The sequence below is a fragment of the Parasteatoda tepidariorum genome, chromosome 7, assembly GCF_982258835.1.
Source record: "Parasteatoda tepidariorum strain Cologne lab strain chromosome 7, Ptep-v5.0, whole genome shotgun sequence".
Lineage (NCBI taxonomy): Eukaryota > Metazoa > Arthropoda > Arachnida > Araneae > Theridiidae > Parasteatoda > Parasteatoda tepidariorum.
Genome location: NC_141761.1, coordinates 38,937,620 through 38,947,823, shown reverse-complemented (window position 1 = coordinate 38,947,823; position 10,204 = coordinate 38,937,620). Strand labels below are relative to the sequence as shown.

The 10,204-nt window shown below is 28.9% G+C and overlaps 1 long non-coding RNA gene across 1 annotated transcript; it reads right to left on the bottom strand.

Moving 5' to 3' along the window:
• Positions 1–2,308: 2,308 nt before the first annotated feature.
• LOC139426060 (uncharacterized) lies at positions 2,309–5,584 on the bottom strand. The gene is made up of 3 exons (XR_011637336.2): positions 4,707–5,584; positions 4,397–4,414; positions 2,309–2,805 (listed from the first exon to the last, which is right to left on the bottom strand). It is a non-coding gene; the product is annotated as an uncharacterized LOC139426060 (long non-coding RNA).
• Positions 5,585–10,204: the final 4,620 nt, after the last annotated feature.

Here is a 10,204-nt window from a genome sequence, read left to right as displayed (position 1 = left end):
AAACACATAAAATGTATTCCATGTCCAGGATATTTAATATAAAAGGAATGACAAAGTATAACTGCAGGTAATTGTAAGAAAAGCAAATTTATTTGTGCATTGATTTGTTAAATTGTGTTGCAAAATTAAAAACTTTTTTGCACATGTTTTTTTCATGTTTTGTAGTTCAGGCTGTTACAGTTTTTCTTGGATGTTTAAAATAAGTTGGAAATACTGCAGTCATAAGTTATGTATTATAACTGTAGAGGTTGATTGTTAAATAAATTACATGAAAAAAAAATTAATAGAAATTAGAGTCAATATGACTTACTAAATAAGAAAACTTAAATCTATTGTGTGTTTGCATTCTACAAAGAAAATGGGTTAACAAATGTACAATAATATTAAAGATTTAATAGAGCTTAATCAAGACGTTTCATTATTTTATTCAGTTAAAATTACTTTGTCAACTATTTTATTCACTTCAAAATACATTTTGATGTTCAACATCTGTAAAAGTAATTTTAAGTTTGAATTGGCCATTTTGCCATTTAATTAACTTAATTTCTTACAAGGATTCAAATCTTTATTCTTAAAATGAGCAATATATCACAAGAGTGCTAATTGGTTTTGAGTACTTACACTCTATATTCTATTCACTGATTTAAAACACTTTTATAAACATTATTTTACCTGAGAATTAAAAATAACTAATTGATTCTTAAGATTTTTAATTTTATAAATAAAATTAATTTTAGTTATAAAATGGAATATTTCATAAAATTAATTTTGTTTTATAATTAATTTTGTTTTATAATTTTATTTACTTTGTGTAAGACGTATACTAGTAAAAATAATTTTATTTTTCAAGACTATTTAGACAGTTTGAAATCATGAGTATAATAATTATAATTTATAATATAATAATTATTACAAATTAGAAGTATATAATATTCATAATATAAATGAACGCATATTAGCTTCAATATGTCTCTTTCAACAATATAATCTTTGGGAAAAAAATATAGACTGAGAAATCTATAATATATTTCTGACTTTTTAGAATGAGTAACAATTACTTACTTTCGTCTAAATAAAGTTAAAGAAAAAAATACAGGATTAATTAAAAATAAAATGTAACGTAATACGTTTTAATTTTAAGTTATATCATTGATCATGCGATCATTGATCATAATGATAATTTTTTGTACTAATAATTAGTTTTTTATTTATACTTTTGAAAACTAATTTTTAAAATGCTGGATTTATAAACAATTCACTTTTTTATTAGCCCACAAAGTATGTTTTTAATGATTAGTTGCTTTAAAAAGCTGCATCTTCTGAAGAACGAAAAAAATTTAAAATTTTTACTACATTGTATGAAAATTTTAAGAGCAAAGTTTAAAAATACTCACTTTTTGTAATGTTTTTAACTGTAAAAAATTGTTCATAATTGAAAAACACGAGTAAATAGAATGAATATATGGTTAATGACAGAAATGATTGTAAACGAAGAAACATCTTGCATAAAAAAAATCCTTCCGTAGTATATAGCAATGTAGACTACGATAGACCTCACTCAAAATTATAGTTTATCATAATACATTATAATTAACCTTATCTATAAATATATACGCGATATGATTCAAATATTATCAGTGTTCTTTAAAAGTTGATAAATAAAATCACTTCAATACGAAAAACTGCCTTAATGAATATAACAAAATGCCACAGCACCACTAGGACCGAGGCGATACAGATTTTGGCAAAACGTTATGCCAATAGACCTTACACTAAGTGAATATACTGCCTTAGAACGTGGAAAGTAAGGTGAAGAGATTGCAAAACTATATAAATCAAATAGGTTTACCCTAAGAATGTTTTAAATTTCAAACTAAAAGACTACAATACTACACACTGGGATTATAGCTCACAGGATGGTCAGGTCTATGAAGTTTTTACAGGCGACAGCAAGATAGCCGATATTTATGACATTAATAGAGAAATGAAGACTAAAACTAAGGTTGGCTGTGGATTTTCTGATGAGGTTTAATTATTCCAGTCATAGTCAAGCAGATTGATAAATTATGTCAGTTCCTAAATGGCTGAGTATCAGGTCATTTAAAGAGCACTACAAAGTCTTCATGAAAATTAAATAGCGCAAGCGATAATTTGTACTGTCTTCAGTTTCTTGCTACACTTTCTCAAATTCCAAAAGATGTGAAAGAGATAAAGAAGTTAAACAAAAGCAAACACAAATTTATTGAATCAAAGCAATTTCGGGGGAGTTTGGCAACAAGGAGTCTGATAAATTTACCAAGGAGGACGCTGAGCTCAGTTTGGTGGATTTAGATTGTAAGATGAACAAAAATCAGTTAAAACACTCTCTTCATGATATCAGCAGGATCGAGGGATTAAGAAGATGAAACACAAAGGGTGAAAGGGGAAGGGCTTTTGGCATTGATTCGTATCTTGAAAAATGTTTGTGAAAATGTTACAGTTTTCACTATTCCACCATTAATTTTATTTTTGTATTAGCAACTTTTTCAAATTAATTTAAGCTTGTTGGAAATTCTGTATTTCGAATTATAAAAGAATGTTTCGAAATTATGATTTTTGAATAAAAATAGTTTAAAGCGTATGAAATATTAATAGTTTTAAATTTTAAAATAAAGTTCTTTTATTGGTTTTATCGGAATTTTAAATTTTTGTTGAAGAATTAAATAAAGGGCATTAATTGTAAGTGCTAAAATATTATTTTAGTAATTTTTATTTCATGTATTAATTTGATACCATTGAATAGATACTTACGGCCTTCTGAAAATTCTATAAAAATAGAAACGTCTAATTCAACAAATACATTCACAATAAAATGATTTTGTTTAATAAAAAAAATTATAAAACAATCGGCCTATTTAAAAAAAGGCTTAGTACACTTTATGGCAAATTTAAAATTATAAAAATTGCCTCTATGAGTCATTCTCTTTTTCTTTTTTCTGGGTGTATACATTTGAGCAGCGGTGGCTCAGGGGATAGAGCGTCCGTCTTCCAATAAGGTGAACTGGGTTCGAGTCCCGGAGGTGACTGGTTTATGCGAATTCCACATCCGGCTTGAACCGACCACAGTACTAACGTGAAATATCCTCAGTGGTAGACAGATCATGGGTTAGAGCAGGCTAACCTTGGTAGGTTCTCATTATCTTCCTCACCATGTAACTCAAATGCTGGTTAGTTCCATCAAAAAGGCCTCTACGAAGGCAAATTTCTTCCTATACTTGATCTAGGAGTTTCCTTGTAAAAAATTACAAGGCTACGGAGTTGAACATTAGTAGTCGTAAACCCAAAAATTGGGTCAGCTGTTCAATGCTGATATAAAATAAAAAGTACATTTAGTTAAAAAAAATACATTTAGTTAAAAACTACAAGATTGAAACTGAAGACAATGAAGAAAACTGAACACAATGAAGAGGAAAGAGGGGTGGTCTAGATCATGAAAGTTCATCCTGAGAAAAACAATTTTCAAAGTCTGAGAGTTTTAAAGTTAGTTAGAACTGTTTTTTTCCTCAAAATTCTTCCCCGGTCATTACTTTCTCACCGTCGTCTTCTTCACTTTCATCTTTCATCTTGTCTACACGTGGGAAGGAACATTTCCCCCTCAGCATTGTCCATCTTCACTGAGTAATAACTCTTAGTCAGAACAGATTTTACATGTCATTGGCTTTTCAAATTTTAGTAACCCTCAAAATGCAGCAGATGGAGATCCAGTCGTCGTTTTTTGTGAAAAATGGACATGAACCATTATTCTTCAATGTCTCCAGATAATAGTGTAGCAGTAGATTTTTAAGATTTGCTCCTATATACTGTTCTATTATTATTCAAATGCACCAATAAAATAATTTGCTTACACATTGTTTTTCTCTAAAACGTAGATTAATGATTGTAGTGCCGAGCAGTAAAATTTTCTCTTCACTACTAATTGATCACGACACTCACATTTAGCAAAACAATATGATTCGAATCTTATAAATTGCCTTTACATTTACTTGAAAATTCTTTCAATTTTTGAAGTTTATTTTACTAGAAACGCAAATATAATTACGAATACGCCGTTAAATGTTTCCAGTGTGGCTACTTAAACCCTCCTGATCGAACAAAGAGTAAAAACAATTAATAAAGAAATAGTTTATCTCTGTACATCTTAAAAAACTGAAACTTACTCTACTAATTAGAACCGTCTCGATAATCCTTTTTTCATTTAATACTAATCTCGTTAAATAAAATGAAAGCGTGTTCATTTTATAAGGCACCGACGCTTTACTTTCTACTAATTTAAATGTGAAGGTTTCTTTTTTCGTTCAAGTAATTTTAGATAATAATGTATTTGATATACTCTATACATTTAAAGATAATACATTACCTGATAAAGTTCCAGGAGCTGAAAGCAATTTTAATAAAGTATTTATTTTATAAAACTATATAATATATTATGAAAGCTTGCCAGATATTTTCTAATTATGGATATTTTTAAACCCCCCAAAATTGCTGTCTTATAAGGCTTGCTTATTATGTAATATAAATAAAAAATTTATTCAAAATTATTTGACGCAACAATGAAAATTAGTAGTTTTTAGGTATTGAATAAAGGCTGTACAAAAATTTTAAAATTGGGTTACTCGTTATGTTCTGTATCTTACGCAATAATTCAATAAAAGAAAACAGTTACTTACCCTCTTTTTTATTTCCTGAAACATAAGTAGAAATAAGTGTAAGTTTGATATAGTTTAATTAAAAAAAGGAAAAACTCATATTTGTGCTTATAAAATATAAAGAGATCTATGTATATATATTTTTTGCACACTTAAATGGGTGCAATGGTAACACTTACAGCTTCAAAATTGACTTGATAATTTCTCCAACAACGTTCTAACATGATAACTTTATTCCAAAGTGAATTACATTGAATTCGTAATTTTGTTTTGACAAACTGTTATGTAAGTTATAATTTTTGATTTCCTCACTTAAGTATTCAGTAAATAAACAAGAATATTCATCATATGATTTTAAAAGAAAACTTTGTTACTTTTAATTTTTTTTTTAATTTGGCAAACTTAAAATAAATACTTCTTATACCTAAAAAATGTGCCTAAAACTGGTACAGCGGATATTTCAGTGGGAATGAAAATTTAAATTATGCAAGGAAAAGTTATCAGAAACATAGAGTGAGCACGAAATGTTGCCTGCAAGTAACACAGGCACGAGTGACAGTGTGTTTTAGAACAAATATATATATTATTGAATTTTACGTACAGTTTTTGTTTGTTTTATTACGAAAGAAGAGGAATAATTAAGCAATACTTACTACCCAAAAGGGTTCCTGAAATATTATTACAATTGATTAAAAACTTGATTTTATCTTTTTCATACCACTTGATTTTATGTTTTACATACTTGATTTTATCTTTTACATTTTTAATTTTTATTAAATTTAGTTGAGTTTCAAAGAATGAAAATAAATATAATGTATTGAAATAAATACACCACTGATTTCCTAAATCTGAGGAAGGGAAAACAAATGTATATATATATATAGCTATTTTTGCTATTTATTATAGCTATTTATTTATCTAAATTTTCTTTCCTAATTTATTATTCAAAACCTACGCTTTCTCATATTTATTATTCCTATCCGGAGTTTTAGTTCTAAATTGAAATTAAAGAATGCTAGAATTAACATTTCAAGTTTTTTCCTTAACCAAACATGAATACCGGATAAATCCCTTGACCTATTTTTTGAACTAGTAATAAGAAATTATTCCCTTTTTGCGTGTAATTTAAGAGATCATAGGGAAAGATTTTCCCTAATATTTATAGTAAAGCAGTTCGATTTTGCATGATTTCATCTCCTTGCACTTTATACACTCTATAACAAAAAACTCGACGCACCAAGAAGGAGTTGTCCGATTGAAACGAAAATTAGTGGATAGGAAGATAATGTACAGAATAGTAAATGATTAAAATTTACGAACAATTGAATAATTTATTGCAGAGTTACAGTAACAAGTTCAATAAGGTGTTGACCCGCCTCTTGCCTGGATACAAGCTGCCACACGGCGTGGCATAGACCGATAAAGCTTCCGGCTGGTCTCTTGCGGTATTTCCTGCCACATTCGATCCAATTGTCGAACGAGCTCATCAACATTCCGTGCCAGATGCAATCGCCTTCCCATCATATCCCAGACATGCTCAATGGGAGAGATATCTGGTGATCTGGCAGGCCAAGGAAGAGTTTGATAAGCTTGCAGACAGTTCATAGCAACACGTGCCGTATGTGGTCTGGCATTGTCCTGCTGAAAAACACGCCCAGAACACTGCAAAAAGAACGATCAGGTCTTAGGATGACGTCGAAGTACCGCTGTGCAGTAAGTGTACCTCTAACGACGACCAAAGGGGTCCGGCTGTCAAAGGAAATTGCACCCCAAACCATAATGCCTTGTTGAGGGCCAGTGTGGTGTGCAATAGTGAAGGCAGGATCCCCCCTCTGCCCTGTGTGTCTCCAAACACGTCTTCGATGATCGTCAGGACACAGTTGGAAGTGGGATTCGTCGCTAAAGACTATACGTCCCCAGTCGGCATCATTCCAGCCTGATTGAGCGTCGATTTTGAGCGTCGTAGTGTGTTCTTGATGCGTCGATTTTTCTATTATAGAGTGTACTATTTGCAAAATAAACCTTTTTTTTTTGATCCGCGTACCTCATTGCCTTGATACACGCACATATATATGTATATATATAATCACCTCAAAGATGCAAAGTGTCTTTTTTTCTTTTAAAACCAAGAAACGATATGAAATTGTTTATTATTATATTTTTGGATTAACAATTAAGCCATTAAATTTGTCATTAGAAACAATAATTTCAATTGTGCTCGTCATTAGAAGGATTTTAAATGTCACAAGTCAAACCTTAATAATTTTGACCTCTGTAGTCTCTCTAATTTGTTCTTTAATACGATAAAGCTTTTAAATTCAGTAGTATATGAACTATGTATCATTATCACTATTTGAGACTTCTCAAAGGAAAGATATGAAAATGTACATACTCTCAGCAAACCCAGCAACTGCAAATAAATCAGTAAGTGCAAAAAGCTGTTTATGCCAGTAAGTAAGTATAAAGCTGTTTATCCAATTTAGTTTGTTTTTGAATTCCATGCTACATTATTCTGCTAGTGTTTTTTTTAAAAGTACTGCTAACAACTTATTACATTTAATAGAGTGAATAAAACTTATTTTGTAAAAAGTAAATAAATAGTAATTATCTATACACATGAAAATAGGAAGTAAATAAAGCAAATAACTGATTTTCAGGTAGTATTTTAGCGTGTCACATGACTGTTTTATTATTTACTTTTTATTGTGAAATCAACCAATCATGAAAAACACGTGCGTTCAAACAAAGTAGCCTATGAAAAATCTCCGCAAAAATAATAATATATTCTGTTACAATTTTTATTCTAAAATTATCGTAAAATACTCGGTAGCTGTCTGTCCATAGGATTAATGACAAAGTTTATGATAATTTTTTTTTTACTTTTACAGTTTAGAAATCGTTTAGAATTAGTATGGTTAAAAGACCATGAACGTAAGGTGCAGGATACGTAAGGTGCAGGACAGAAACAATATAAAAGGTGTATTAGAAATCTGAGTTAAATTTTTTGTTTCAAACAGTAGTAATTATCAAAACATCGACTTTCCTAAACTCGTAAAAATATTTGCAGGCTTGTAAGCATTTTCTAATTTGGAATTCTAATTTGGAAAAAACAATTAAAATAGTCTAAGTTTGGTTGTTTTTCATAACTGATTTCTAAATTTAGTATCTAATTAATTTCCAATCACCATTGATATTTCTTCACTTTGTTATATCTATGCTCGTAAAGCATTTATTAATACAATCTTTTATTTTTATTAGAAATTTTAGATTTATTATAATTCTTACAGCTGAATTTGACAATGAATGAACTATGTAACAGGGCTGATTGCGCTCCGGAAAAAATCCGGATTTCCGGATTTTTCGTTGACCGTGATCCGGAAGTTTCCGGAGATCGAAGGTTCAAACGTTTAAAAAAATCATTGATCACAAAAGTTTCCGGAAATCAAGTTTTCAAAGTTGGAACTTGAAAACACAGTTTATTTTATTTGTTTGTAAGGGAGAGCCTGATACTTTATAAGCTTATATTCAAGATTAATATTCATTTTTTATCAGTAAATAGTTATTATAATAAACTCAAGAAAGAAAGATGCATTTGTAAATTTCAATTACTTCTCCAGATCATCATAGATATGTGTAAATGGTATAGGTATGTGTAAAATTTTAAATATATTTTAAGTAAACTAAGAAGTATTGAGAAAAAGGAAAAATCCTTGTTTAAATTTTTTTCTAATTTTTCGATTTAAACTTTTTTTTTACTCAAGATATTTTCCGGAATTTTGACTTGGGCTCACAATCACCCCTGTTATATTATGAAAAACGTAAGTTGGTAAACATGAAATTTAAATTCATTGTGTTATTAGGCCTGTAAAAAATCATGCTTCTACCTCCATTCACTGCATCTGGAAATAATAATATATTCATTAAGTACGTTAATAAACATTTTTGTTATACTTAGCATCTAATATTTCGAATGTTGTATCTAAGAATTCCTTAATGGCAGGAATGAGATAATGAGATAAATATCTAGTTTTGCAGTTAATATAATAAAAAAATTATTTTTTAACAACTGAAATGTTTTCATCAGCAATAATAAAAAATAATTCGAAATTATCTTACATATTCAGGCAGTGTTTCTATATACTAAGTCAGTTTTTGTCATGTGACAATCATTAAATATTTTATGAGAAACTTAAATTTTCTATTTCTAAAAGGATATGTTCTTAATTTCGTTTAGAAACAAGATACAATGTTTTAAAATATGATATATTTTGATTGATACTTTCAGTTAAAATACAGCGAATGCTGGAAAATTATGTATAACAAAAGTACTCATTTGCTAATATAGTGCCTCACAAAAAAAAAATTATTTGCAGTGTGAAAAAAAAATTATAATCAAATCCTTTTGATTAAAACGCAACATTTAAAAAAATTTAAAGTAAAAAAGATTAATTTCTTATCATTATAAATTCGGATTAGATCCATTTTTTTCTGCAGTTTACGAACAAGCTAATAAAATCTAGTTAAACTGTTTACGTCCTGCAGCTTTGAAAAGATTTAAAATCATCGTTCAGATTTAGTTTAAATGCATATTTTGTGTGTTTAAAGGTGGTCTGCGCAAGTGAACACATAGCTGTTACTAAGACAGGCATCAATCATTACTGTACTAATTTTTAAACTGTTACTATTATAATAGTTAACACTGTTATTATAGTTAATGTTAGTAGTTAGATACTGTTATTGTGGGAAAAGTAATATAGTTTTCGATAATCTTTACGTTAAATTGAAAATATTTCATGGATCGAGTTATAATAGTTTATTACTTTATATAATTTGCGATAACGTTTTACGGCTCTGTACTTTTCTCTTTTAACCATTCTGGTATTTTAACCATTCATATGGTAACTGTTTCCAATCTTAGGTAATGGCTTACTAGAAATTTTCAAAATTGTAATTCTTACTATCACACATTTCATTTAGTAAGAATGCAGAACTGATAAGTGAATTTTGCTGAATAAATGGCTCTTATGCCATACTCTAAGGTTTGAAATTACCAAATTTTAACACATATTATCAAGCAATACTTTGCCATTAGTTTTCCCAAGATCATTATTAAAGCGTTTCGGTAAAAATTAGCCTGCTTTTGCTATTGCTATCGAGCCAGAAATGAGTTAAATTATACCATATTCTGGCAAGTTCGAAAAACTTCTTTTCTCAGTGTACTGTGTATAATAACGTGCAACGTATTCATATATTAAAAAAGAGAGAATTCAACCATGTTTCCCTACTTTTTTGTGACATTTTACTTTTTTCTCATAGTTAATTAATGTTATTTGTAACTGACTTACTGTTTATGGGACCACCTGGAAAATTTAAAAGAAAGCAGATGTCCATAAATTTTTAAAATAATGTCACTTTTTATTTAAAAATATATTGATTCAATTTATAAGTAATATGTTTAGATATACATAACAGCATTGAAAAAGCTTAAATTCTTAACGAACTTTTCGGAAATAAGTTCC